The sequence below is a fragment of the Eucyclogobius newberryi genome, unplaced genomic scaffold, assembly GCF_026437365.1.
Source record: "Eucyclogobius newberryi isolate DKJ021-1_F unplaced genomic scaffold, fEucNew1.0.hap1 SCAF_14, whole genome shotgun sequence".
NCBI lineage: Eukaryota > Metazoa > Chordata > Actinopteri > Gobiiformes > Gobiidae > Eucyclogobius > Eucyclogobius newberryi.
The window spans coordinates 4,853,480-4,881,230 of NW_027315768.1; the positions used below are offsets into that span (position 1 = coordinate 4,853,480).

The following is a 27,751-nucleotide window of genomic DNA, read 5'->3' on the forward strand; positions in this document are numbered from 1 at the left end:
CATCAATCATTCCTTACCATCAAACTGAGAAACAAGGAGTGAAAAGAGTGCATTTACTCTGTTTATTCAGGGATACTGTTCAATCTCTAATTGCAAAATAGCTCTTTCGGGTGATATGTTTTTCTGTACATGTAAACAACTGATTTGCTTGAAAGGCTATCATGAAGGCACTGCTGGGATTTACTAGACAGGCACTTTGACCAACTAAGCCACAGCGCCTCTAAAATGTTACTCCAACCTGTTTCAGGTAGATATTCAGCAAACAATGTTACCTCGTGGATTTTGCCTGCGATAGCTCTTCCAAATTAGCTTGTAGTCCCTGGGTGGGCTCAAACCACCAACCTCCCGGTCAACAGCCGAGCTCACTGGCCAATTGCGCCACAGAGACATCCAGCCCAGATGACAAAATATTTGCGACTCTACAAGCCGCAACATCTTTTTTTTTTTTAAAGCGAGCCAGCAACATTCGAAAGTTCAGCCCCTGTCCAATCAATTGTGTTTAATGGAGAGCGAGGGCATCAATCTTTCTACCTTTGAGCTAAATCCCCTGTACCAATGTAGCTATAAAAAAACTGGAAGTCTTTCAATCAATCGACTCTCACCAATTTATTGCGCACTCAATATACTGCAGTTAATCTGGATATTGAGGAAAAATTGCAAGATAATGTTATTTGACATAATGCCGATGTATTTGCTTACTTTTTCAAGCACACTTGGCAATAAACCTCGTTCAGCAGTGCCTTTTATCAGATAGTAAAGCGCGCAGACTTTCCATTGTAAAAAACAAAAATGTTCTCTCACCATTAGCGACTCTGGTGGGACTCCAACCCACAACCTTGGAAAGCCCTTGCAACTAATACATAGAAGTCTAATGCGCTATCCATTGCGCCACAGAGCCCATACATCCTTGCGTGATGCTCATTTCCACAAACGCAAAACACGGTTTTCATCCAAAATGGGTCTACGTCAGTCATTCCTTGCCAACAAACTGAGAATCAAAAAGTGAAAAGAGTGCAGTTAATCTGTGTGTGCAGGTATACTTTTCCATCTCTTATTCCAATTTGTAACAGCAGCGCATTTTCTGTCATTGTAAATAATTTGCACGCCTGAATGGACAACTGTAACCCTCTCCATAGCCCGGTATACATTATATCTCAACAGGAACATCCATCTCCGTGACAATAAAACAGCAGAACCTTGGCCCATCTTCAAAGGACTCTTAGCCGCACACCTCCGACACCTCCACATGGCAGCAGAGCACCGGTTCATCACCCACCTCGTCCCCCACAACACCCTGATCCACCTTATACCCTCTGGAAACCTGGACATCATCTTCTGATCCCGGCATCACCCCCCCCAACCACGGCATCACCCCCCATCACTGAAGAAAGTTTGAAGAATGATTGTGTGTTTGATTTTCTGTAATTTTTTGTCTCTTCTCCCCCTGTCCTTGTGTATCCCATTCCCTTGCACTTGTGTGTGATGTTTGTCTGTACAATTATGTAAATATATGTAAATACTTGTAAGATGTTTTTGATAATAAAAGATAAAAAAAATAAAATAATGGACAACTGAGTAGTAGTAGTAGGTTTGAGATGGGCCGGTAATTATTTAGCACTGTGGCATCAAGACTGCTCTTCTTTAAGAGAGGCTTAATGACCACAGTTTTAAGGCTCTTGGGAATATTCCAGATCCAAGCAACATGTTGACTTTTTGAGTGATTGGAGCCAACAGACTGCTCACCGTAGACTTTAAAAATCTAGTAGGCAATGCATAAAGGCAGCATGTAGTGGAACTCAGACTTGTGGTGATCTCTTGGACAGTTTTGTCAGCCAAAAATGCAAAATGGGTTAACTCCAGTTGTCTAGCTGGCTGCGTGCTTGTTATCTGCAAATAATAGTATTTTTAATGTTCTGAACTGAGTCTTGCAAAGAAGACTGCAAACTCATTGCACCTGGAGAAATACAGAAACCAACGCAATTACATTACCATATTTAACCCTCCATGAATTCTTGCAGGATTGCTTCAATGATATCTGCAGACAGCATGTTTTATTAAGCATTGTAAGCTCAGGTTTGGCAAGACATACCCATAATGGAAGTTGGGAATGTCGACCAGGCTGCCTCGGCGAGAACTACAAATTCTGACCCCTAGACCATATGAGAAATTTAAAGATCAAGTGTAACAGATTGAATTGTAACATAAGCCTCATTGATGTTTGAGAGGTTAAGGAACAGTACATAGTTGGGTCACCAGCTTTTAAACAAGCATTTTTAATATCTAAATGTGCTTGGTTCTGCATGTAATGGAAAGAAGCACATATGTCGGGATTTGTATTTTGCTTTTGGTTCAGCCAAATAGAGCCACTTTGTGATTTTTAAAACAGTTTTTTTTTTTTAATGGGGTAAGAAGCACTATCAAGCAGCTCTGAGTTTGTGTTGTGCCCCTCCACATATTCTGGCCGAGGGTTCTAAGGAGTTAGATTTAAGTTCCAGTCCCTGTGAAGGGATGCTTTCAAGTACAACCGCTGCTACATTGCATGGAACAGCTAAAGGTTGATTACTACATATTGCATGCTGCATCCTAAATGGATGAGATTTTTCTATGCCTCTCTTGACACCCATCCAGTTTCATTTCACTTGTATCCACAGCGTGTCTTATTCATCCTGTGGATTCAAGTCTTCCAAAAGGCTGACCACTATGTTCCCATACCTGGAGTTGAACCCAGGCCAACTGGGTGGGCCACTTTGTCTCACCTTCCTGCAAGTAGTGTGGATGGATGGATGAAATAATATTGTTTGAATTTTATAAGTGCTGCGAGGTTCAAAGGTAATGTAGGACTGGGAGTTTACTCTGAAGCTTGCGTTTGAGCATCTATCTCGCCATCAGATGAGAATAAACCTACTCAATACCATACTATCACTGCATTATAATATGACAAGGTGACAGTTCGCAATGGATTTATTGAGTTTTTTAAGCTTGTGGATGCAATTTTGATTTTTGAATATCCATTAGCCAAAGAGTAGGAGATATCGTTTATACTGCTCAAAGCCCAAAAACAACTTATGAATGTCACTGTAGCTGACAATGCTTTTCATACACCCCAGATGGGACTTGAACCCACAAACCCTGGCTTAGGAGGCCAGTGCCTTATCCATTAGGCCACTGGGGATCCACTTTTGAAGATGGAACATATTTAAGCGAAGTTCTCTAAAAATTATCGCGCTGCAATTGCAAAGAAAATAGGATTGCCTGGAGATGCTGGAGATTGAACCCAGGACCTCATACATGCAAAGCATGCACTCTTCCACTGAGCTACATCCCCTTGATTAAAAATGCCATAGCAGTCTGTATAGGATGGTCAAAAGCAATGTGCTACTAGATTCAAAGGTAAGATTAAAATCCCCTTCAATGCAAATAAAAATGTCCTAGCAGAGCATGGCTTCAGCCCATTTACCTCTGGGTTATGGGCCCAGCACGCTTCCGCTGCGCCACTCAGCTGAATGCTTACAATGATGGGACTCGAAAGATAAAAATAAAAAAAATTGGACAACTGAGTAGTAGTAGTAGGTTTGAGATGGGCCGGTAATTATTTAGCACTGTGGCATCAAGACTGCTCTTCTTTAAGAGAGGCTTAATGACCGCAGTTTTAAGGCTCTTGGGAATATTCCAGATCCAAGCAACATGTTGACTTTTTGAGTGATTGGAGCCAACAGACTGCTCACCATCGACTTTAAAAATCTAGTAGGCAATGCATAAAGGCAGCATGTAGTGGAACTCAGACTTGTGGTGATCTCTTGGACAGTTTTGTCAGCCAAAAATGCAAAATGGGTTAACTCCAGTTGTCTAGCTGGCTGCGTGCTTGTTATCTGCAAATAATGGTATTTTTAATGTTCTGAACTGAGTCTTGCAAAGAAGACTGCAAACTCATTGCACCTGGAGAAATACAGAAACCAACGCAATTACATTACCATATTTAACCCTCCATGAATTCTTGCAGGATTGCTTCAATGTTATCTGCAGACAGCATGTTTTATTAAGCATTGTAAGCTCAGGTTTGGCAAGACATACCCATACTGGAAGTTGGGAATGTCGACCAGGCTGCCTCGGCGAGAACTACAAATTCTAACCCCTAGACCATCTGAGAAATTTAAAGATCAAGTGTAACAGATTGAATTGTAACATAAGCCTCATTGATGTTTGAGAGGTTAAGGAACAGTACATAGTTGGGTCACCAGCTTTTAAACAAGCATTTTTAATATCTAAATGTGCTTGGTTCTGCATGTAATGGAAAGAAGCACATATGTCGGGATTTGTATTTTGCTTTTGGTTCAGCCAAATAGAGCCACTTTGTGATTTTTAAAACAGTTTTTTTTTTTTAAATGGGGTAAGAAGCACTATCAAGCAGCTCTGAGTTTGTGTTGTGCCCCTCCACATATTCTGGCCGAGTGTTCTAAGGAGTTAGATTTAAGTTCCAGTCCCTGTGAAGGGATGCTTTCAAGTACAACCGCTGCTACATTGCATGGAACAGCTAAAGGTTGATTACTACATATTGCATGCTGCATCCTAAATGGATGAGATTTTTCCATGCCTCTCTTGACACCCATCCAGTTTCATTTCACTTGTATCCACAGTGTGTCTTATTCATCCTGTGGATTCAAGTCTTCCAAAAGGCTGACCACTATGTTCCCATACCTGGAGTTGAACCCAGGCCAACTGGGTGGGCCACTTTGTCTCACCTTCCTGCAAGTAGTGTGGATGGATGGATGAAATAATATTGTTTGAATTTTATAAGTGCTGCGAGGTTCAAAGGTAATGTAGGACTGGGAGTTTACTCTGAAGCTTGCGTTTGAGCATCTATCTCGCCATCAGATGAGAATAAACCTACTCAATACCATACTATCACTGCATTATAATATGACAAGGTGACAGTTCGCAATGGATTTATTGAGTTTTTTAAGCTTGTGGATGCAATTTTGATTTTTGAATATCCATTAGCCAAAGAGTAGGAGATATCATTTATACTGCTCAAAGCCCAAAAACAACTTACGAATGTCACTGTAGCTGACAATGCTTTTCATACACCCCAGATGGGACTTGAACCCACAATCCCTGACTTAGGAGGCCAGTGCCTTATCCATTAGGCCACTGGGGCTCCACTTGTGAAGATGTAACATATTTAAGCGAAGTTCTCTAAAAATTATCGCACTGCAATCTGGCAATTGCAAAGAAAACAGGATTGCCTGGAGATGCTGGGGATTGAACCCAGGACCTCATACATGTACAGCATGCACTCTACCACTGAGCTACATCCCCTTGATTAAAAATGCCATAGCAGTCTGTATAGGATGGTCAAAAGCAATGTGCTACTAGATTCAAAGGTAATGTGGAAAGGGGAGCTTGCGCTGAAGATCGGCTTCCATCATCCAACACATTACTGACTGGCTTGATACATTCTGATTAAAATCCCCTTCAATGCAAGTAAAAATGTCCTAGCAGAGCATGGCTTCAGTCCATTTACCTCTGGGTTATGGGCCCAGCACGCTTCCGCTGCGCCACTCAGCTGAATGCTTACAATGATGGGACTCGAAAGATAAAAATAAAAAAAATTGGACAACTGAGTAGTAGTAGTAGGTTTGAGATGGGCCGGTAATTATTTAGCACTGTGGCATCAAGACTGCTCTTCTTTAAGAGAGGCTTAATGACCGCAGTTTTAAGGCTCTTGGGAATATTCCAGATCCAAGCAACATGTTGACTTTTTGAGTGATTGGAGCCAACAGACTGCTCACCGTAGACTTTAAAAATCTAGTAGGCAATGCATAAAGGCAGCATGTAGTGGAACTCAGACTTGTGGTGATCTCTTGGACAGTTTTGTCAGCCAAAAATGCAAAATGGGTTAACTCCAGTTGTCTAGCTGGCTGCGTGCTTGTTATCTGCAAATAATGGTATTTTTAATGTTCTGAACTGAGTCTTGCAAAGAAGACTGCAAACTCATTGCACCTGGAGAAATACAGAAACCAACGCAATTACATTACCATATTTAACCCTCCATGAATTCTTGCAGGATTGCTTCAATGTTATCTGCAGACAGCATGTTTTATTAAGCATTGTAAGCTCAGGTTTGGCAAGACATACCCATACTGGAAGTTGGGAATGTCGACCAGGCTGCCTCGGCGAGAACTACAAATTCTAACCCCTAGACCATATGAGAAATTTAAAGATCAAGTGTAACAGATTGAATTGTAACATAAGCCTCATTGATGTTTGAGAGGTTAAGGAACAGTACATAGTTGGGTCACCAGCTTTTAAACAAGCATTTTTAATATCTAAATGTGCTTGGTTCTGCATGTAATGGAAAGAAGCACATATGTCGGGATTTGTATTTTGCTTTTGGTTCAGCCAAATAGAGCCACTTTGTGATTTTTAAAACAGTTTTTTTTTTTAAATGGGGTAAGAAGCACTATCAAGCAGCTCTGAGTTTGTGTTGTGCCCCTCCACATATTCTGGCCGAGTGTTCTAAGGAGTTAGATTTAAGTTCCAGTCCCTGTGAAGGGATGCTTTCAAGTACAACCGCTGCTACATTGCATGGAACAGCTAAAGGTTGATTACTACATATTGCATGCTGCATCCTAAATGGATGAGATTTTTCCATGCCTCTCTTGACACCCATCCAGTTTCATTTCACTTGTATCCACAGTGTGTCTTATTCATCCTGTGGATTCAAGTCTTCCAAAAGGCTGACCACTATGTTCCCATACCTGGAGTTGAACCCAGGCCAACTGGGTGGGCCACTTTGTCTCACCTTCCTGCAAGTAGTGTGGATGGATGGATGAAATAATATTGTTTGAATTTTATAAGTGCTGCGAGGTTCAAAGGTAATGTAGGACTGGGAGTTTACTCTGAAGCTTGCGTTTGAGCATCTATCTCGCCATCAGATGAGAATAAACCTACTCAATACCATACTATCACTGCATTATAATATGACAAGGTGACAGTTCGCAATGGATTTATTGAGTTTTTTAAGCTTGTGGATGCAATTTTGATTTTTGAATATCCATTAGCCAAAGAGTAGGAGATATCATTTATACTGCTCAAAGCCCAAAAACAACTTACGAATGTCACTGTAGCTGACAATGCTTTTCATACACCCCAGATGGGACTTGAACCCACAATCCCTGGCTTAGGAGGCCAGTGCCTTATCCATTAGGCCACTGGGGCTCCACTTGTGAAGATGTAACATATTTAAGCAAAGTTCTCTAAAAATTATCGCACTGCAATCTGGCAATTGCAAAGAAAACAGGATTGCCTGGAGATGCTGGGGATTGAACCCAGGACCTCATACATGCAAAGCATGCACTCTACCACTGAGCTACATCCCCTTGATTAAAAATGCCATAGCAGTCTGTATAGGATGGTCAAAAGCAATGTGCTACTAGATTCAAAGGTAATGTGGAAAGGGGAGCTTGCGCTGAAGATCGGCTTCCATCATCCAACACATTACTGACTGGCTTGATACATTCTGATTAAAATCCCCTTCAATGCAAGTAAAAATGTCCTAGCAGAGCATGGCTTCAGTCCATTTACCTCTGGGTTATGGGCCCAGCACGCTTCCGCTGCGCCACTCAGCTGAATGCTTACAATGATGGGACTCGAAAGATAAAAATAAAAAAAATTGGACAACTGAGTAGTAGTAGTAGGTTTGAGATGGGCCGGTAATTATTTAGCACTGTGGCATCAAGACTGCTCTTCTTTAAGAGAGGCTTAATGACCGCAGTTTTAAGGCTCTTGGGAATATTCCAGATCCAAGCAACATGTTGACTTTTTGAGTGATTGGAGCCAACAGACTGCTCACCGTAGACTTTAAAAATCTAGTAGGCAATGCATAAAGGCAGCATGTAGTGGAACTCAGACTTGTGGTGATCTCTTGGACAGTTTTGTCAGCCAAAAATGCAAAATGGGTTAACTCCAGTTGTCTAGCTGGCTGCGTGCTTGTTATCTGCAAATAATGGTATTTTTAATGTTCTGAACTGAGTCTTGCAAAGAAGACTGCAAACTCATTGCACCTGGAGAAATACAGAAACCAACGCAATTACATTACCATATTTAACCCTCCATGAATTCTTGCAGGATTGCTTCAATGTTATCTGCAGACAGCATGTTTTATTAAGCATTGTAAGCTCAGGTTTGGCAAGACATACCCATACTGGAAGTTGGGAATGTCGACCAGGCTGCCTCGGTGAGAACTACAAATTCTAACCCCTAGACCATCTGAGAAATTTAAAGATCAAGTGTAACAGATTGAATTGTAACATAAGCCTCATTGATGTTTGAGAGGTTAAGGAACAGTACATAGTTGGGTCACCAGCTTTTAAACAAGCATTTTTAATATCTAAATGTGCTTGGTTCTGCATGTAATGGAAAGAAGCACATATGTCGGGATTTGTATTTTGCTTTTGGTTCAGCCAAATAGAGCCACTTTGTGATTTTTAAAACAGTTTTTTTTTTTTAAATGGGGTAAGAAGCACTATCAAGCAGCTCTGAGTTTGTGTTGTGCCCCTCCACATATTCTGGCCGAGTGTTCTAAGGAGTTAGATTTAAGTTCCAGTCCCTGTGAAGGGATGCTTTCAAGTACAACCGCTGCTACATTGCATGGAACAGCTAAAGGTTGATTACTACATATTGCATGCTGCATCCTAAATGGATGAGATTTTTCCATGCCTCTCTTGACACCCATCCAGTTTCATTTCACTTGTATCCACAGTGTGTCTTATTCATCCTGTGGATTCAAGTCTTCCAAAAGGCTGACCACTATGTTCCCATACCTGGAGTTGAACCCAGGCCAACTGGGTGGGCCACTTTGTCTCACCTTCCTGCAAGTAGTGTGGATGGATGGATGAAATAATATTGTTTGAATTTTATAAGTGCTGCGAGGTTCAAAGGTAATGTAGGACTGGGAGTTTACTCTGAAGCTTGCGTTTGAGCATCTATCTCGCCATCAGATGAGAATAAACCTACTCAATACCATACTATCACTGCATTATAATATGACAAGGTGACAGTTCGCAATGGATTTATTGAGTTTTTTAAGCTTGTGGATGCAATTTTGATTTTTGAATATCCATTAGCCAAAGAGTAGGAGATATCATTTATACTGCTCAAAGCCCAAAAGCAACTTATGAATGTCACTATAGCTGACAATTCTTTTCATACACCCCAGATGGGACTTGAACCCACAATCCCTGGCTTAGGAGGCCAGTGCCTTATCCATTAGGCCACTGGGGCTCCACTTTTGAAGATGTAACATATTTAAGCGAAGTTCTCTAAAAATTATCTCACTGCAATCTGGCAATTGCAAAGAAAACAGGATTGCCTGGAGATGCTGGGGATTGAACCCAGGACCTCATACATGCAAAGCATGCACTCTACCACTGAGCTACATCCCCTTGATTAAAAATGCCATAGCAGTCTGTATAGGATGGTCAAAAGCAATGTGCTACTAGATTCAAAGGTAATGTGGAAAGGGGAGCTTGCGCTGAAGATCGGCTTCCATCATCCAACACATTACTGACTGGCTTGATACATTCTGATTAAAATCCCCTTCAATGCAAGTAAAAATGTCCTAGCAGAGCATGGCTTCAGTCCATTTACCTCTGGGTTATGGGCCCAGCACGCTTCCGCTGCGCCACTCAGCTGAATGCTTACAATGATGGGACTCGAAAGATAAAAATAAAAAAAATTGGACAACTGAGTAGTAGTAGTAGGTTTGAGATGGGCCGGTAATTATTTAGCACTGTGGCATCAAGACTGCTCTTCTTTAAGAGAGGCTTAATGACCGCAGTTTTAAGGCTCTTGGGAATATTCCAGATCCAAGCAACATGTTGACTTTTTGAGTGATTGGAGCCAACAGACTGCTCACCGTAGACTTTAAAAATCTAGTAGGCAATGCATAAAGGCAGCATGTAGTGGAACTCAGACTTGTGGTGATCTCTTGGACAGTTTTGTCAGCCAAAAATGCAAAATGGGTTAACTCCAGTTGTCTAGCTGGCTGCGTGCTTGTTATCTGCAAATAATGGTATTTTTAATGTTCTGAACTGAGTCTTGCAAAGAAGACTGCAAACTCATTGCACCTGGAGAAATACAGAAACCAACGCAATTACATTACCATATTTAACCCTCCATGAATTCTTGCAGGATTGCTTCAATGTTATCTGCAGACAGCATGTTTTATTAAGCATTGTAAGCTCAGGTTTGGCAAGACATACCCATACTGGAAGTTGGGAATGTCGACCAGGCTGCCTCGGCGAGAACTACAAATTCTAACCCCTAGACCATCTGAGAAATTTAAAGATCAAGTGTAACAGATTGAATTGTAACATAAGCCTCATTGATGTTTGAGAGGTTAAGGAACAGTACATAGTTGGGTCACCAGCTTTTAAACAAGCATTTTTAATATCTAAATGTGCTTGGTTCTGCATGTAATGGAAAGAAGCACATATGTCGGGATTTGTATTTTGCTTTTGGTTCAGCCAAATAGAGCCACTTTGTGATTTTTAAAACAGTTTTTTTTTAAATGGGGTAAGAAGCACTATCAAGCAGCTCTGAGTTTGTGTTGTGCCCCTCCACATATTCTGGCCGAGTGTTCTAAGGAGTTAGATTTAAGTTCCAGTCCCTGTGAAGGGATGCTTTCAAGTACAACCGCTGCTACATTGCATGGAACAGCTAAAGGTTGATTACTACATATTGCATGCTGCATCCTAAATGGATGAGATTTTTCCATGCCTCTCTTGACACCCATCCAGTTTCATTTCACTTGTATCCACAGTGTGTCTTATTCATCCTGTGGATTCAAGTCTTCCAAAAGGCTGACCACTATGTTCCCATACCTGGAGTTGAACCCAGGCCAACTGGGTGGGCCACTTTGTCTCACCTTCCTGCAAGTAGTGTGGATGGATGGATGAAATAATATTGTTTGAATTTTATAAGTGCTGCGAGGTTCAAAGGTAATGTAGGACTGGGAGTTTACTCTGAAGCTTGCGTTTGAGCATCTATCTCGCCATCAGATGAGAATAAACCTACTCAATACCATACTATCACTGCATTATAATATGACAAGGTGACAGTTCGCAATGGATTTATTGAGTTTTTTAAGCTTGTGGATGCAATTTTGATTTTTGAATATCCATTAGCCAAAGAGTAGGAGATATCATTTATACTGCTCAAAGCCCAAAATCAACTTATGAATGTCACTATAGCTGACAATGCTTTTCATACACCCCAGATGGGACTTGAACCCACAATCCCTGGCTTAGGAGGCCAGTGCCTTATCCATTAGGCCACTGGGGCTCCACTTTTGAAGATGTAACATATTTAAGCGAAGTTCTCTAAAAATTATCGCACTGCAATTGCAAAGAAAACAGGATTGCCTGGAGATGCTGGGGATTGAACCCAGGACCTCATACATGCAAAGCATGCACTCTACCACTGAGCTACATCCCCTTGATTAAAAATGCCATAGCAGTCTGTATAGGATGGTCAAAAGCAATGTGCTACTAGATTCAAAGGTAATGTGGAAAGGGGAGCTTGCGCTGAAGATCGCCTTCCATCATCCAACACATTACTGACTGGCTTGATACATTCTGATTAAAATCCCCTTCAATGCAAGTAAAAATGTCCTAGCAGAGCATGGCTTCAGTCCATTTACCTCTGGGTTATGGGCCCAGCACGCTTCCGCTGCGCCACTCAGCTGAATGCTTACAATGATGGGACTCGAAAGATAAAAATAAAAAAAATTGGACAACTGAGTAGTAGTAGTAGGTTTGAGATGGGCCGGTAATTATTTAGCACTGTGGCATCAAGACTGCTCTTCTTTAAGAGAGGCTTAATGACCGCAGTTTTAAGGCTCTTGGGAATATTCCAGATCCAAGCAACATGTTGACTTTTTGAGTGATTGGAGCCAACAGACTGCTCACCGTAGACTTTAAAAATCTAGTAGGCAATGCATAAAGGCAGCATGTAGTGGAACTCAGACTTGTGGTGATCTCTTGGACAGTTTTGTCAGCCAAAAATGCAAAATGGGTTAACTCCAGTTGTCTAGCTGGCTGCGTGCTTGTTATCTGCAAATAATGGTATTTTTAATGTTCTGAACTGAGTCTTGCAAAGAAGACTGCAAACTCATTGCACCTGGAGAAATACAGAAACCAACGCAATTACATTACCATATTTAACCCTCCATGAATTCTTGCAGGATTGCTTCAATGTTATCTGCAGACAGCATGTTTTATTAAGCATTGTAAGCTCAGGTTTGGCAAGACATACCCATACTGGAAGTTGGGAATGTCGACCAGGCTGCCTCGGCGAGAACTACAAATTCTAACCCCTAGACCATCTGAGAAATTTAAAGATCAAGTGTAACAGATTGAATTGTAACATAAGCCTCATTGATGTTTGAGAGGTTAAGGAACAGTACATAGTTGGGTCACCAGCTTTTAAACAAGCATTTTTAATATCTAAATGTGCTTGGTTCTGCATGTAATGGAAAGAAGCACATATGTCGGGATTTGTATTTTGCTTTTGGTTCAGCCAAATAGAGCCACTTTGTGATTTTTAAAACAGTTTTTTTTTTAAATGGGGTAAGAAGCACTATCAAGCAGCTCTGAGTTTGTGTTGTGCCCCTCCACATATTCTGGCCGAGTGTTCTAAGGAGTTAGATTTAAGTTCCAGTCCCTGTGAAGGGATGCTTTCAAGTACAACCGCTGCTACATTGCATGGAACAGCTAAAGGTTGATTACTACATATTGCATGCTGCATCCTAAATGGATGAGATTTTTCCATGCCTCTCTTGACACCCATCCAGTTTCATTTCACTTGTATCCACAGTGTGTCTTATTCATCCTGTGGATTCAAATCTTCCAAAAGGCTGACCACTATGTTCCCATACCTGGAGTTGAACCCAGGCCAACTGGGTGGGCCACTTTGTCTCACCTTCCTGCAAGTAGTGTGGATGGATGGATGAAATAATATTGTTTGAATTTTATAAGTGCTGCGAGGTTCAAAGGTAATGTAGGACTGGGAGTTTACTCTGAAGCTTGCGTTTGAGCATCTATCTCGCCATCAGATGAGAATAAACCTACTCAATACCATACTATCACTGCATTATAATATGACAAGGTGACAGTTCGCAATGGATTTATTGAGTTTTTTAAGCTTGTGGATGCAATTTTGATTTTTGAATATCCATTAGCCAAAGAGTAGGAGATATCATTTATACTGCTCAAAGCCCAAAAACAACTTACGAATGTCACTGTAGCTGACACTGCTTTTCATACACCCCAGATGGGACTTGAACCCACAATCCCTGGCTTAGGAGGCCAGTGCCTTATCCATTAGGCCACTGGGGCTCCACTTGTGAAGATGTAACATATTTAAGCGAAGTTCTCTAAAAATTATCGCACTGCAATCTGGCAATTGCAAAGAAAACAGGATTGCCTGGAGATGCTGGGGATTGAACCCAGGACCTCATACATGCAAAGCATGCACTCTACCACTGAGCTACATCCCCTTGATTAAAAATGCCATAGCAGTCTGTATAGGATGGTCAAAAGCAATGTGCTACTAGATTCAAAGGTAATGTGGAAAGGGGAGCTTGCGCTGAAGATCGGCTTCCATCATCCAACACATTACTGACTGGCTTGATACATTCTGATTAAAATCCCCTTCAATGCAAGTAAAAATGTCCTAGCAGAGCATGGCTTCAGTCCATTTACCTCTGGGTTATGGGCCCAGCACGCTTCCGCTGCGCCACTCAGCTGAATGCTTACAATGATGGGACTCGAAAGATAAAAATAAAAAAAATTGGACAACTGAGTAGTAGTAGTAGGTTTGAGATGGGCCGGTAATTATTTAGCACTGTGGCATCAAGACTGCTCTTCTTTAAGAGAGGCTTAATGACCGCAGTTTTAAGGCTCTTGGGAATATTCCAGATCCAAGCAACATGTTGACTTTTTGAGTGATTGGAGCCAACAGACTGCTCACCGTAGACTTTAAAAATCTAGTAGGCAATGCATAAAGGCAGCATGTAGTGGAACTCAGACTTGTGGTGATCTCTTGGACAGTTTTGTCAGCCAAAAATGCAAAATGGGTTAACTCCAGTTGTCTAGCTGGCTGCGTGCTTGTTATCTGCAAATAATGGTATTTTTAATGTTCTGAACTGAGTCTTGCAAAGAAGACTGCAAACTCATTGCACCTGGAGAAATACAGAAACCAACGCAATTACATTACCATATTTAACCCTCCATGAATTCTTGCAGGATTGCTTCAATGTTATCTGCAGACAGCATGTTTTATTAAGCATTGTAAGCTCAGGTTTGGCAAGACATACCCATACTGGAAGTTGGGAATGTCGACCAGGCTGCCTCGGCGAGAACTACAAATTCTAACCCCTAGACCATCTGAGAAATTTAAAGATCAAGTGTAACAGATTGAATTGTAACATAAGCCTCATTGATGTTTGAGAGGTTAAGGAACAGTACATAGTTGGGTCACCAGCTTTTAAACAAGCATTTTTAATATCTAAATGTGCTTGGTTCTGCATGTAATGGAAAGAAGCACATATGTCGGGATTTGTATTTTGCTTTTGGTTCAGCCAAATAGAGCCACTTTGTGATTTTTAAAACAGTTTTTTTTTTTTTAAATGGGGTAAGAAGCACTATCAAGCAGCTCTGAGTTTGTGTTGTGCCCCTCCACATATTCTGGCCGAGTGTTCTAAGGAGTTAGATTTAAGTTCCAGTCCCTGTGAAGGGATGCTTTCAAGTACAACCGCTGCTACATTGCATGGAACAGCTAAAGGTTGATTACTACATATTGCATGCTGCATCCTAAATGGATGAGATTTTTCCATGCCTCTCTTGACACCCATCCAGTTTCATTTCACTTGTATCCACAGTGTGTCTTATTCATCCTGTGGATTCAAGTCTTCCAAAAGGCTGACCACTATGTTCCCATACCTGGAGTTGAACCCAGGCCAACTGGGTGGGCCACTTTGTCTCACCTTCCTGCAAGTAGTGTGGATGGATGGATGAAATAATATTGTTTGAATTTTATAAGTGCTGCGAGGTTCAAAGGTAATGTAGGACTGGGAGTTTACTCTGAAGCTTGCGTTTGAGCATCTATCTCGCCATCAGATGAGAATAAACCTACTCAATACCATACTATCACTGCATTATAATATGACAAGGTGACAGTTCGCAATGGATTTATTGAGTTTTTTAAGCTTGTGGATGCAATTTTGATTTTTGAATATCCATTAGCCAAAGAGTAGGAGATATCATTTATACTGCTCAAAGCCCAAAATCAACTTATGAATGTCACTATAGCTGACAATGCTTTTCATACACCCCAGATGGGACTTGAACCCACAATCCCTGGCTTAGGAGGCCAGTGCCTTATCCATTAGGCCACTGGGGCTCCACTTTTGAAGATGTAACATATTTAAGCGAAGTTCTCTAAAAATTATCGCACTGCAATCTGGCAATTGCAAAGAAAACAGGATTGCCTGGAGATGCTGGGGATTGAACCCAGGACCTCATACATGCAAAGCATGCACTCTACCACTGAGCTACATCCCCTTGATTAAAAATGCCATAGCAGTCTGTATAGGATGGTCAAAAGCAATGTGCTACTAGATTCAAAGGTAATGTGGAAAGGGGAGCTTGCGCTGAAGATCGCCTTCCATCATCCAACACATTACTGACTGGCTTGATACATTCTGATTAAAATCCCCTTCAATGCAAGTAAAAATGTCCTAGCAGAGCATGGCTTCAGTCCATTTACCTCTGGGTTATGGGCCCAGCACGCTTCCGCTGCGCCACTCAGCTGAATGCTTACAATGATGGGACTCGAAAGATAAAAATAAAAAAAATTGGACAACTGAGTAGTAGTAGTAGGTTTGAGATGGGCCGGTAATTATTTAGCACTGTGGCATCAAGACTGCTCTTCTTTAAGAGAGGCTTAATGACCGCAGTTTTAAGGCTCTTGGGAATATTCCAGATCCAAGCAACATGTTGACTTTTTGAGTGATTGGAGCCAACAGACTGCTCACCGTAGACTTTAAAAATCTAGTAGGCAATGCATAAAGGCAGCATGTAGTGGAACTCAGACTTGTGGTGATCTCTTGGACAGTTTTGTCAGCCAAAAATGCAAAATGGGTTAACTCCAGTTGTCTAGCTGGCTGCGTGCTTGTTATCTGCAAATAATGGTATTTTTAATGTTCTGAACTGAGTCTTGCAAAGAAGACTGCAAACTCATTGCACCTGGAGAAATACAGAAACCAACGCAATTACATTACCATATTTAACCCTCCATGAATTCTTGCAGGATTGCTTCAATGTTATCTGCAGACAGCATGTTTTATTAAGCATTGTAAGCTCAGGTTTGGCAAGACATACCCATACTGGAAGTTGGGAATGTCGACCAGGCTGCCTCGGCGAGAACTACAAATTCTAACCCCTAGACCATCTGAGAAATTTAAAGATCAAGTGTAACAGATTGAATTGTAACATAAGCCTCATTGATGTTTGAGAGGTTAAGGAACAGTACATAGTTGGGTCACCAGCTTTTAAACAAGCATTTTTAATATCTAAATGTGCTTGGTTCTGCATGTAATGGAAAGAAGCACATATGTCGGGATTTGTATTTTGCTTTTGGTTCAGCCAAATAGAGCCACTTTGTGATTTTTAAAACAGTTTTTTTTTTAAATGGGGTAAGAAGCACTATCAAGCAGCTCTGAGTTTGTGTTGTGCCCCTCCACATATTCTGGCCGAGTGTTCTAAGGAGTTAGATTTAAGTTCCAGTCCCTGTGAAGGGATGCTTTCAAGTACAACCGCTGCTACATTGCATGGAACAGCTAAAGGTTGATTACTACATATTGCATGCTGCATCCTAAATGGATGAGATTTTTCCATGCCTCTCTTGACACCCATCCAGTTTCATTTCACTTGTATCCACAGTGTGTCTTATTCATCCTGTGGATTCAAATCTTCCAAAAGGCTGACCACTATGTTCCCATACCTGGAGTTGAACCCAGGCCAACTGGGTGGGCCACTTTGTCTCACCTTCCTGCAAGTAGTGTGGATGGATGGATGAAATAATATTGTTTGAATTTTATAAGTGCTGCGAGGTTCAAAGGTAATGTAGGACTGGGAGTTTACTCTGAAGCTTGCGTTTGAGCATCTATCTCGCCATCAGATGAGAATAAACCTACTCAATACCATACTATCACTGCATTATAATATGACAAGGTGACAGTTCGCAATGGATTTATTGAGTTTTTTAAGCTTGTGGATGCAATTTTGATTTTTGAATATCCATTAGCCAAAGAGTAGGAGATATCATTTATACTGCTCAAAGCCCAAAAACAACTTACGAATGTCACTGTAGCTGACACTGCTTTTCATACACCCCAGATGGGACTTGAACCCACAATCCCTGGCTTAGGAGGCCAGTGCCTTATCCATTAGGCCACTGGGGCTCCACTTGTGAAGATGTAACATATTTAAGCGAAGTTCTCTAAAAATTATCGCACTGCAATCTGGCAATTGCAAAGAAAACAGGATTGCCTGGAGATGCTGGGGATTGAACCCAGGACCTCATACATGCAAAGCATGCACTCTACCACTGAGCTACATCCCCTTGATTAAAAATGCCATAGCAGTCTGTATAGGATGGTCAAAAGCAATGTGCTACTAGATTCAAAGGTAATGTGGAAAGGGGAGCTTGCGCTGAAGATCGGCTTCCATCATCCAACACATTACTGACTGGCTTGATACATTCTGATTAAAATCCCCTTCAATGCAAGTAAAAATGTCCTAGCAGAGCATGGCTTCAGTCCATTTACCTCTGGGTTATGGGCCCAGCACGCTTCCGCTGCGCCACTCAGCTGAATGCTTACAATGATGGGACTCGAAAGATAAAAATAAAAAAAATTGGACAACTGAGTAGTAGTAGTAGGTTTGAGATGGGCCGGTAATTATTTAGCACTGTGGCATCAAGACTGCTCTTCTTTAAGAGAGGCTTAATGACCGCAGTTTTAAGGCTCTTGGGAATATTCCAGATCCAAGCAACATGTTGACTTTTTGAGTGATTGGAGCCAACAGACTGCTCACCGTAGACTTTAAAAATCTAGTAGGCAATGCATAAAGGCAGCATGTAGTGGAACTCAGACTTGTGGTGATCTCTTGGACAGTTTTGTCAGCCAAAAATGCAAAATGGGTTAACTCCAGTTGTCTAGCTGGCTGCGTGCTTGTTATCTGCAAATAATGGTATTTTTAATGTTCTGAACTGAGTCTTGCAAAGAAGACTGCAAACTCATTGCACCTGGAGAAATACAGAAACCAACGCAATTACATTACCATATTTAACCCTCCATGAATTCTTGCAGGATTGCTTCAATGTTATCTGCAGACAGCATGTTTTATTAAGCATTGTAAGCTCAGGTTTGGCAAGACATACCCATACTGGAAGTTGGGAATGTCGACCAGGCTGCCTCGGCGAGAACTACAAATTCTAACCCCTAGACCATCTGAGAAATTTAAAGATCAAGTGTAACAGATTGAATTGTAACATAAGCCTCATTGATGTTTGAGAGGTTAAGGAACAGTACATAGTTGGGTCACCAGCTTTTAAACAAGCATTTTTAATATCTAAATGTGCTTGGTTCTGCATGTAATGGAAAGAAGCACATATGTCGGGATTTGTATTTTGCTTTTGGTTCAGCCAAATAGAGCCACTTTGTGATTTTTAAAACAGTTTTTTTTTTTTTAAATGGGGTAAGAAGCACTATCAAGCAGCTCTGAGTTTGTGTTGTGCCCCTCCACATATTCTGGCCGAGTGTTCTAAGGAGTTAGATTTAAGTTCCAGTCCCTGTGAAGGGATGCTTTCAAGTACAACCGCTGCTACATTGCATGGAACAGCTAAAGGTTGATTACTACATATTGCATGCTGCATCCTAAATGGATGAGATTTTTCCATGCCTCTCTTGACACCCATCCAGTTTCATTTCACTTGTATCCACAGTGTGTCTTATTCATCCTGTGGATTCAAGTCTTCCAAAAGGCTGACCACTATGTTCCCATACCTGGAGTTGAACCCAGGCCAACTGGGTGGGCCACTTTGTCTCACCTTCCTGCAAGTAGTGTGGATGGATGGATGAAATAATATTGTTTGAATTTTATAAGTGCTGCGAGGTTCAAAGGTAATGTAGGACTGGGAGTTTACTCTGAAGCTTGCGTTTGAGCATCTATCTCGCCATCAGATGAGAATAAACCTACTCAATACCATACTATCACTGCATTATAATATGACAAGGTGACAGTTCGCAATGGATTTATTGAGTTTTTTAAGCTTGTGGATGCAATTTTGATTTTTGAATATCCATTAGCCAAAGAGTAGGAGATATCATTTATACTGCTCAAAGCCCAAAAGCAACTTATGAATGTCACTGTAGCTGACAATGCTTTTCATACACCCCAGATGGGACTTGAACCCACAAACCCTGGCTTAGGAGGCCAGTGCCTTATCCATTAGGCCACTGGGGCTCCACTTTTGAAGATGTAACATATTTAAGCGAAGTTCTCTAAAAATTATCGCACTGCAATCTGGCAATTGCAAAGAAAATAGGATTGCCTGGAGATGCTGGGGATTGAACCCAGGACCTCATACATGCAAAGTATGCACTCTACCACTGAGCTACATCCCCTTGATTAAAAATGCCATAGCAGTCTGTATAGGATGGTCAAAAGCAATGTGCTACTAGATTCAAAGGTAATGTGGAAAGGGGAGCTTGCGCTGAAGATCGGCTTCCATCATCCAACACATTACTGACTGGCTTGATACATTCTGATTAAAATCCCCTTCAATGCAAGTAAAAATGTCCTAGCAGAGCATGGCTTCAGTCCATTTACCTCTGGGTTATGGGCCCAGCACGCTTCCGCTGCGCCACTCAGCTGAATGCTTACAATGATGGGACTCGAAAGATAAAAATAAAAAAAATTGGACAACTGAGTAGTAGTAGTAGGTTTGAGATGGGCCGGTAATTATTTAGCACTGTGGCATCAAGACTGCTCTTCTTTAAGAGAGGCTTAATGACCGCAGTTTTAAGGCTCTTGGGAATATTCCAGATCCAAGCAACATGTTGACTTTTTGAGTGATTGGAGCCAACAGACTGCTCACCGTAGACTTTAAAAATCTAGTAGGCAATGCATAAAGGCAGCATGTAGTGGAACTCAGACTTGTGGTGATCTCTTGGACAGTTTTGTCAGCCAAAAATGCAAAATGGGTTAACTCCAGTTGTCTAGCTGGCTGCGTGCTTGTTATCTGCAAATAATGGTATTTTTAATGTTCTGAACTGAGTCTTGCAAAGAAGACTGCAAACTCATTGCACCTGGAGAAATACAGAAACCATCAGACAAAGTAACATTTACCACACTGTAATTTGAAATGTTAACCCGCTTTGTCATTAGCAGGTCCAGAGTGTTCCCTTTGCCCTTGGTGGGGCCACTCAGGTGCTGAGTAAGACCAAAGCTTCTGAGGACAGCGCCAAGCTCTTTAGAAGAAGACGAGGTTGAGCGGGGCGTGAAGGAAGGAAGGAACAGTCACTCACGTACGGGAAACTCCTACCAAGCAGTGGCCAGCCTATAGCACACTGGAATTCTGTGGTAATTGAACCAAGTTTAGCAGTTCCTTTCATCAGTTAATAACACAAGCAGGCTTTCCTATTTACCAATGTAGATAACAGGGGTTACAACAGTGACTCTGGTGGGTCTCGAACTCACAGCCTTTGAATGCCTTTGCAACTTTTGTCTGATTCCCCTTTTTCACAAAAGCAAAACAGTCATCCGAAAACGGTCTACATCAATCATTCCTTACCATCAAACTGAGAAACAAGGAGTGAAAAGATTGCATTTACTCTGTTTATTCAGGGATACTGTTCAATCTCAAAATAGCTCTTTCGGGTGATATGTTTTTCTGTACATGTAAACAACTGATTTGCTTGAAAGGCTATCATGAAGGCACTGCTGGGATTTACTAGACAGGCACTTTGACCAACTAAGCCACAGCGCCTCTAAAATGTTACCCCAACCTGTTTCAGGTAGATATTCAGCAAACAATGTTACCTCGTGGATTTTGCCTGCGATAGCTCTTCCAAAATAGCTTGTCGTCCCTGGGTGGGCTCAAACCACCAACCTCCCGGTCACCAGCCGAGCGCACTGGCCAATTGCGCCACAGAGACATCCAGCCCGGTTGACAAAATATTTGCGACTCGACAAGCGGCAACATCTTTTTTTTTTTTAAAGCGAGCCAGCAACATTCGAAAGTTCAGCCCCTGTCCAATCAACTGTGTTTAATGGAGAGCGAGGGCATCAATCTTTCTACCTTTGAGCTAAATCCCCTGTACCAATGTAGCTATAAAAAAACTGGAAGTCTTTCAATCAATCGACTCTCACCAATTTATTGCGCACTCAATATACTGCAGTTAATCTGGATATTGAGGAAAAATTGCAAGATAATATTATTTGACATAATGCCGATGTATTTGCTTACTTTTTCAAGCACACTTGGCAATAAACCTCGTTCAGCAGTGCCTTTTATCAGATAGTAAAGCGCGCAGACTTTTCATTGTAAAAAACAAAACTGTTCTCTCACCATTAGCGACTCTGATGGGACTCCAACCCACAACCTTTGAAAGCCCTTGCAACTAATGCCTAGAAGTCCGATGCGCTATCCATTGCGCCACAGAGCCCATACATCCTTACGTGATGCTCATTTCCACAAACGCAAAACACGGTTTTCATCCAAAATGGGTCTACGTCAGTCATTCCTTGCCAACAAACTGAGAATCAAAAAGTGAAAAGAGTGCAGTTAATCTGTGTGTGCAGGGATACTTTTCCATCTCTTATTCCAATTTGTAACAGCAGCGCATTTTCTGTCATTGTAAATAATTTGCACGCCTGAATGGACAACTGTAACCCTCTCCATAGCCCGGTATACATTATATCTCAACAGGAACATCCATCTCCGTGACAATAAAACAGCAGAACCTTGGCCCATCTTCAAAGGACTCTTAGCCGCACACCTCCGACACCTCGACATGGCAGCAGAGCACCGGTTCATCACCCACCTCGTCCCCCACAACACCCTGATCCACCTTATACCCTCTGGAAACCTGGACATCATCTTCTGACCCCGGCATCACCCTCCCCCCAACCACGGCATCAACCCCCATCACTGTAGAAAGTTTGGAGAATGATTGTGTGTTTGATTTTCTGTAATTTTTTGTCTCTTTTCCCCCTGCCCTTGTGTATCCCATTCCCTTGCACTTGTGTGTGATGTTTGTCTGTACAATTATGTAAATATATGTAAATACTTGTAAGATGTTTTTGATAATAAAAGATAAAAAAAATAAAAAAATTGGACAACTGAGTAGTAGTAGTAGGTTTGAGATGGGCCGGTAATTATTTAGCAATGTGGCATCAAGACTGCTCTTCTTTAAGAGAGGCTTAATGACCGCAGTTTTAAGGCTCTTGGGAATATTCCAGATCCAAGCAACATGTTGACTTTTTGAGTGATTGGAGCCAACAGACTGCTCACCGTAGACTTTAAAAATCTAGTAGGCAATGCATAAAGGCAGCATGTAGTGGAACTCAGACTTGTGGTGATCTCTTGGACAGTTTTGTCATCCACAAATGCAAAATGGGTTAACTCCAGTTGTCTAGCTGGCTGCGTGCTTGTTATCTGCAAATAATGGTATTTTTAATGTTCTGAACTGAGTCTTGCAAAGAAGACTGCAAACTCATTGCACCTGGAGAAATACAGAAACCAACGCAATTACATTACCATATTTAACCCTCCATTAATTCTTGCAGGATTGCTTCAATGTTATCTGCAGACAGCATGTTTTATTAAGCATTGTAAGCTCAGGTTTGGCAAGACATACCCATACTGGAAGTTGGGAATGTCGACCAGGCTGCCTCGGCGAGAACTACAAATTCTAACCCCTAGACCATATGAGAAATTTAAAGATCAAGTGTAACAGATTGAATTGTAACATAAGCCTCATTGATGTTTGAGAGGTTAAGGAACAGTACACAGTTGGGTCACCAGCTTTTAAACAAGCATTTTTAATATCTAAATGTGCTTGGTTCTGCATGTAATGGAAAGAAGCACATATGTCGGGATTTGTATTTTGCTTTTGGTTCAGCCAAATAGAGCCACTTTGTGATTTTTAAAACAGTTTTTTTTTTTTTAAATGGGGTAAGAAGCACTATCAAGCAGCTCTGAGTTTGTGTTGTGCCCCTCCACATATTCTGGCCGAGTGTTCTAAGGAGTTAGATTTAAGTTCCAGTCCCTGTGAAGGGATGCTTTCAAGTACAACCGCTGCTACATTGCATGGAACAGCTAAAGGTTGATTACTACATATTGCATGCTGCATCCTAAATGGATGAGATTTTTCTATGCCTCTCTTGACACCCATCCAGTTTCATTTCACTTGTATCCACAGCGCTCTACCACTGGGCTACATCCCCTTGATTAAAGATGCCATAGTAGTCTGTATAGGATGGTCAAAAGCAATGTGCTACTAGATTCAAAGGTAATGTGGAAAGGGGAGCTTGCACTGAAGATCGGCTTCAGTCATCCAACACATTATTGACTGGCTTGATACATTCTGATTAAAATCCCCTTCAATGCAAGTAAAAATGTCCTAGCAGAGCATGGCTTCAGTCCATTGACCTCTGGGTCATGGGCCCAGCACGCTTCCGCTGCGCCACTCAGCTGAATGCTAACAATGATGGGACTCGAAAGATAAAAATAAAAAAAATTGGACAACTGAGTAGTAGTAGTAGGTTTGAGATGGGCCGGTAATTATTTAGCACTGTGGCATCAAGACTGCTCTTCTTTAAGAGAGGCTTAATGACCGCAGTTTTAAGGCTCTTGGGAATATTCCAGATCCAAGCAACATGTTGACTTTTTGAGTGATTGGAGCCAACACACTGCTCACCATCGACTTTAAGAATCTAGTAGGCAATGCATAAAGGCAGCATGTAGTGGAACTCAGACTTGTGGTGATCTCTTGGACAGTTTTGTCAGCCACAAATGCAAAATGGGTTAACTCCAGTTGTCTAGCTGGCTGCGTGCTTGTTATCTGCAAATAATGGTATTTTTAATGTTCTGAACTGAGTCTTGCAAAGAAGACTGCAAACTCATTGCACCTGGAGAAATACAGAAACCATCAGACAAAGTAACATTTACCACACTGTAATTTGAAATGTTAACCCGCTTTGTCATTAGCAGGTCCAGAGTGTGCCCTTTGCCCTTGGTGGGGCCACTCAGGTGCTGAGTAAGACCAAAGCTTCTGAGGACAGCGCCAAGCTCTTTAGAAGAAGACAAGGTTGAGCGGGGCGTGAAGGAAGGAAGGAACAGTCACTCACGTACGGGAAACTCCTACCAAGCAGTGGCCAGCCTATAGCACACTGGAATTCTGTGGTAATTGAACCAAGTTTAGCAGTTCCTTTCATCAGTTAATAACACAAGCAGGCTTTCCTATTTACCAATGTAGATAACAGGGGTTACAACAGTGACTCTGGTGGGTCTCGAACTCACAGCCTTTGAATGCCTTTGCAACTTTTGTCTGATTCCCCTTTTTCACAAAAGCAAAACAGTCATCCGAAAACGGTCTACATCAATCATTCCTTACCATCAAACTGAGAAACAAGGAGTGAAAAGAGTGCATTTACTCTGTTTATTCAGGGATACTGTTCAATCTCTAATTGCAAAATAGCTCTTTCGGGTGATATGTTTTTCTGTACATGTAAACAACTGATTTGCTTGAAAGGCTATCATGAAGGCACTGCTGGGATTTACTAGACAGGCACTTTGACCAACTAAGCCACAGCGCCTCTAAAATGTTACCCCAACCTGTTTCAGGTAGATATTCAGCAAACAATGTTACCTCGTGGATTTTGCCTGCGATAGCTCTTCCAAAATAGCTTGTCGTCCCTGGGTGGGCTCAAACCACCAACCTCCCGGTCACCAGCCGAGCGCACTGGCCAATTGCGCCACAGAGACATCCAGCCCAGTTGACAAAATATTTGCGACTCGACAAGCGGCAACATCTTTTTTTTTTTTAAAGCGAGCCAGCAACATTCGAAAGTTCAGCCCCTGTCCAATCAACTGTGTTTAATGGAGAGCGAGGGCATCAATCTTTCTACCTTTGAGCTAAATCCCCTGTACCAATGTAGCTATAAAAAAACTGGAAGTCTTTCAATCAATCGACTCTCACCAATTTATTGCGCACTCAATATACTGCAGTTAATCTGGATATTGAGGAAAATTGCAAGATAATGTTATTTGACATAATGCCGATGTATTTGCTTACTTTTTCAAGCACACTTGGCAATAAACCTCGTTCAGCAGTGCCTTTTATCAGATAGTAAAGCGCGCAGACTTTTCATTGTAAAAAACAAAACTGTTCTCTCACCATTAGCGCCTCTGGTGGGACTCCAACCCACAACCTTTGAAAGCCCTTGCAACTAATGCGTAGAAGTCCAATGCGCTATCCATTGCGCCACAGAGCCCATACATCCTTGCGTGATGCTCATTTCCACAAACGCAAAACACGGTTTTCATCCAAAATGGGTCTACGTCAGTCATTCCTTGCCAACAAACTGAGAATCAAAAAGTGAAAAGAGTGCAGTTAATCTGTGTGTGCAGGGATACTTTTCCATCTCTTATTCCAATTTGTAACAGCAGCGCATTTTCTGTCATTGTAAATAATTTGCACGCCTGAATGGACAACTGTAACCCTCTCCATAGCCCGGTATACATTATATCTCAACAGGAACATCCATCTCCGTGACAATAAAACAGCAGAACCTTGGCCCATCCTCAAAGGACTCTTAGCCGCACACCTCCGACACCTCCACATGGCAGCAGAGCACCGGTTCATCACCCACCTCGTCCCCCACAACACCCTGATCCACCTTATACCCTCTGGAAACCTGGACATCATCTTCTGACCTCGGCATCACCCCCCCCAACCACGGCATCAACCCCCAACACTGAAGAAAGTTTGGAGAATGATGGTGTGTTTGATTTTCTGTAATTTTTTGTCTCTTCTCCCCCTGCCCTTGTGTATCCCATTCCCTTGCACTTGTGTGTGATGTTTGTCTGTACAATTATGTAAATATATGTAAATACTTGTAAGATGTTTTTGATAATAAAAGATAAAAAAAATAAAATAATGGACAACTGAGTAGTAGTAGTAGGTTTGAGATGGGCCGGTAATTATTTAGCACTGTGGCATCAAGACTGCTCTTCTTTAAGAGAGGCTTAATGACCACAGTTTTAAGGCTCTTGGGAATATTCCAGATCCAAGCAACATGTTGACTTTTTGAGTGATTGGAGCCAACAGACTGCTCACCGTAGACTTTAAAAATCTAGTAGGCAATGCATAAAGGCAGCATGTAGTGGAACTCAGACTTGTGGTGATCTCTTGGACAGTTTTGTCAGCCAAAAATGCAAAATGGGTTAACTCCAGTTGTCTAGCTGGCTGCGTGCTTGTTATCTGCAAATAATGGTATTTTTAATGTTCTGAACTGAGTCTTGCAAAGAAGACTGCAAACTCATTGCACCTGGAGAAATACAGAAACCAACGCAATTACATTACCATATTTAACCCTCCATGAATTCTTGCAGGATTGCTTCAATGTTATCTGCAGACAGCATGTTTTATTAAGCATTGTAAGCTCAGGTTTGGCAAGACATACCCATAATGGAAGGTGGGAATGTCGACCAGGCTGCCTCGGCGAGAACTACAAATTCTAACCCCTAGACCATATGAGAAATTTAAAGATCAAGTGTAACAGATTGAATTGTAACATAAGCCTCATTGATGTTTGAGAGGTTAAGGAACAGTACATAGTTGGGTCACCAGCTTTTAAACAAGCATTTCTAACCCTTTAAGCGCCAAAGTCGCAGAAATGCAACTTTACCGTACAAGGAAATTAATGAAATAATAGTAGAAAATGAATCACTTCAGTCATTGGTCGGTTCGGTGCAACTTCCCTTTATTAGCCAGGTATGATCCAGGGCAGATCCGGTAAGGAAAAAAATGGCTGGAGGAAGTACACGTGGCATGCAATTTACAGCAGATTCTGACTCTGAAGGGTATTATCTCCCCGAGAGTGACAATGGATTTCCAAGTGGAGATGAAGGGACTTCGAAACAACGGACAGGTGCAAAGGACAGACGGAGGCGAGGAACCAGTGGAACCAGTGGCTGCAGTAAAACTTGCCCGGTGGATGAGAGCTGGGACATGCTGAGAGAGGTCGAGGTATTTGAGGCATGGATCAAACCTTTTGAAGACCCAGTTGGCTACACAGGAGAGATGGATCTGACGGATGCTAATCCATTTGATATTCTGTCACTCTTTCTGACCGATCAGTTTTGGACTTTCATTACTGATGAGACAAATAGATATGCACATCAGTGTATGGCACCTATGATTCTGAAGCCACATTCAAGATTTCTTGAGTGGTATGATGTATCAGTCACCGAAATGAAAGCTTTCTTCGCTTTGCATCTCTCCATGGGCCTTGTTGAGAAACCTGAAATCGAGGATTACTGGGGAACATTTTGGCTTACACAAACGCCTGGATTTGGAAATGTAATGTCAAGAAACAGATTTGAAATCATTCTTTCG

The 27,751-nt window shown here is 41.7% G+C and overlaps 20 non-coding genes across 20 annotated transcripts; all 20 read right to left on the reverse strand.

The window, feature by feature from the left end:
• Nucleotides 1–3,099: 3,099 nt before the first annotated feature.
• On the reverse strand, nucleotides 3,100–3,172 carry trnar-ccu (transfer RNA arginine (anticodon CCU)). The gene has a single exon. It is a non-coding gene; the product is annotated as a tRNA-Arg (tRNA).
• Nucleotides 3,173–3,253: 81 nt separating this feature from the next.
• Nucleotides 3,254–3,325, reverse strand: trnaa-ugc (transfer RNA alanine (anticodon UGC)). Its single transcript has one exon. It is a non-coding gene; the product is annotated as a tRNA-Ala (tRNA).
• Nucleotides 3,326–5,082: 1,757 nt separating this feature from the next.
• trnar-ccu (transfer RNA arginine (anticodon CCU)) lies at nucleotides 5,083–5,155 on the reverse strand. Its single transcript has one exon. It is a non-coding gene; the product is annotated as a tRNA-Arg (tRNA).
• An 89-nt stretch (nucleotides 5,156–5,244) lies between these two features.
• Nucleotides 5,245–5,316, reverse strand: trnav-uac (transfer RNA valine (anticodon UAC)). Its single transcript has one exon. It is a non-coding gene; the product is annotated as a tRNA-Val (tRNA).
• A 1,829-nt stretch (nucleotides 5,317–7,145) lies between these two features.
• trnar-ccu (transfer RNA arginine (anticodon CCU)) lies at nucleotides 7,146–7,218 on the reverse strand. The gene has a single exon. It is a non-coding gene; the product is annotated as a tRNA-Arg (tRNA).
• An 89-nt stretch (nucleotides 7,219–7,307) lies between these two features.
• trnaa-ugc (transfer RNA alanine (anticodon UGC)) lies at nucleotides 7,308–7,379 on the reverse strand. Its single transcript has one exon. It is a non-coding gene; the product is annotated as a tRNA-Ala (tRNA).
• Nucleotides 7,380–9,209: 1,830 nt separating this feature from the next.
• On the reverse strand, nucleotides 9,210–9,282 carry trnar-ccu (transfer RNA arginine (anticodon CCU)). The gene has a single exon. It is a non-coding gene; the product is annotated as a tRNA-Arg (tRNA).
• An 89-nt stretch (nucleotides 9,283–9,371) lies between these two features.
• Nucleotides 9,372–9,443, reverse strand: trnaa-ugc (transfer RNA alanine (anticodon UGC)). Its single transcript has one exon. It is a non-coding gene; the product is annotated as a tRNA-Ala (tRNA).
• Nucleotides 9,444–11,270: 1,827 nt separating this feature from the next.
• trnar-ccu (transfer RNA arginine (anticodon CCU)) lies at nucleotides 11,271–11,343 on the reverse strand. The gene has a single exon. It is a non-coding gene; the product is annotated as a tRNA-Arg (tRNA).
• An 81-nt stretch (nucleotides 11,344–11,424) lies between these two features.
• trnaa-ugc (transfer RNA alanine (anticodon UGC)) lies at nucleotides 11,425–11,496 on the reverse strand. The gene has a single exon. It is a non-coding gene; the product is annotated as a tRNA-Ala (tRNA).
• Nucleotides 11,497–13,324: 1,828 nt separating this feature from the next.
• On the reverse strand, nucleotides 13,325–13,397 carry trnar-ccu (transfer RNA arginine (anticodon CCU)). The gene has a single exon. It is a non-coding gene; the product is annotated as a tRNA-Arg (tRNA).
• Nucleotides 13,398–13,486: 89 nt separating this feature from the next.
• Nucleotides 13,487–13,558, reverse strand: trnaa-ugc (transfer RNA alanine (anticodon UGC)). The gene has a single exon. It is a non-coding gene; the product is annotated as a tRNA-Ala (tRNA).
• A 1,831-nt stretch (nucleotides 13,559–15,389) lies between these two features.
• On the reverse strand, nucleotides 15,390–15,462 carry trnar-ccu (transfer RNA arginine (anticodon CCU)). Its single transcript has one exon. It is a non-coding gene; the product is annotated as a tRNA-Arg (tRNA).
• Nucleotides 15,463–15,551: 89 nt separating this feature from the next.
• trnaa-ugc (transfer RNA alanine (anticodon UGC)) lies at nucleotides 15,552–15,623 on the reverse strand. Its single transcript has one exon. It is a non-coding gene; the product is annotated as a tRNA-Ala (tRNA).
• A 1,828-nt stretch (nucleotides 15,624–17,451) lies between these two features.
• On the reverse strand, nucleotides 17,452–17,524 carry trnar-ccu (transfer RNA arginine (anticodon CCU)). The gene has a single exon. It is a non-coding gene; the product is annotated as a tRNA-Arg (tRNA).
• Nucleotides 17,525–17,613: 89 nt separating this feature from the next.
• trnaa-ugc (transfer RNA alanine (anticodon UGC)) lies at nucleotides 17,614–17,685 on the reverse strand. The gene has a single exon. It is a non-coding gene; the product is annotated as a tRNA-Ala (tRNA).
• Nucleotides 17,686–19,516: 1,831 nt separating this feature from the next.
• Nucleotides 19,517–19,589, reverse strand: trnar-ccu (transfer RNA arginine (anticodon CCU)). Its single transcript has one exon. It is a non-coding gene; the product is annotated as a tRNA-Arg (tRNA).
• Nucleotides 19,590–19,678: 89 nt separating this feature from the next.
• On the reverse strand, nucleotides 19,679–19,750 carry trnaa-ugc (transfer RNA alanine (anticodon UGC)). Its single transcript has one exon. It is a non-coding gene; the product is annotated as a tRNA-Ala (tRNA).
• A 1,459-nt stretch (nucleotides 19,751–21,209) lies between these two features.
• Nucleotides 21,210–21,283, reverse strand: trnat-ggu (transfer RNA threonine (anticodon GGU)). The gene has a single exon. It is a non-coding gene; the product is annotated as a tRNA-Thr (tRNA).
• Nucleotides 21,284–25,042: 3,759 nt separating this feature from the next.
• trnat-ggu (transfer RNA threonine (anticodon GGU)) lies at nucleotides 25,043–25,116 on the reverse strand. The gene has a single exon. It is a non-coding gene; the product is annotated as a tRNA-Thr (tRNA).
• Nucleotides 25,117–27,751: the final 2,635 nt, after the last annotated feature.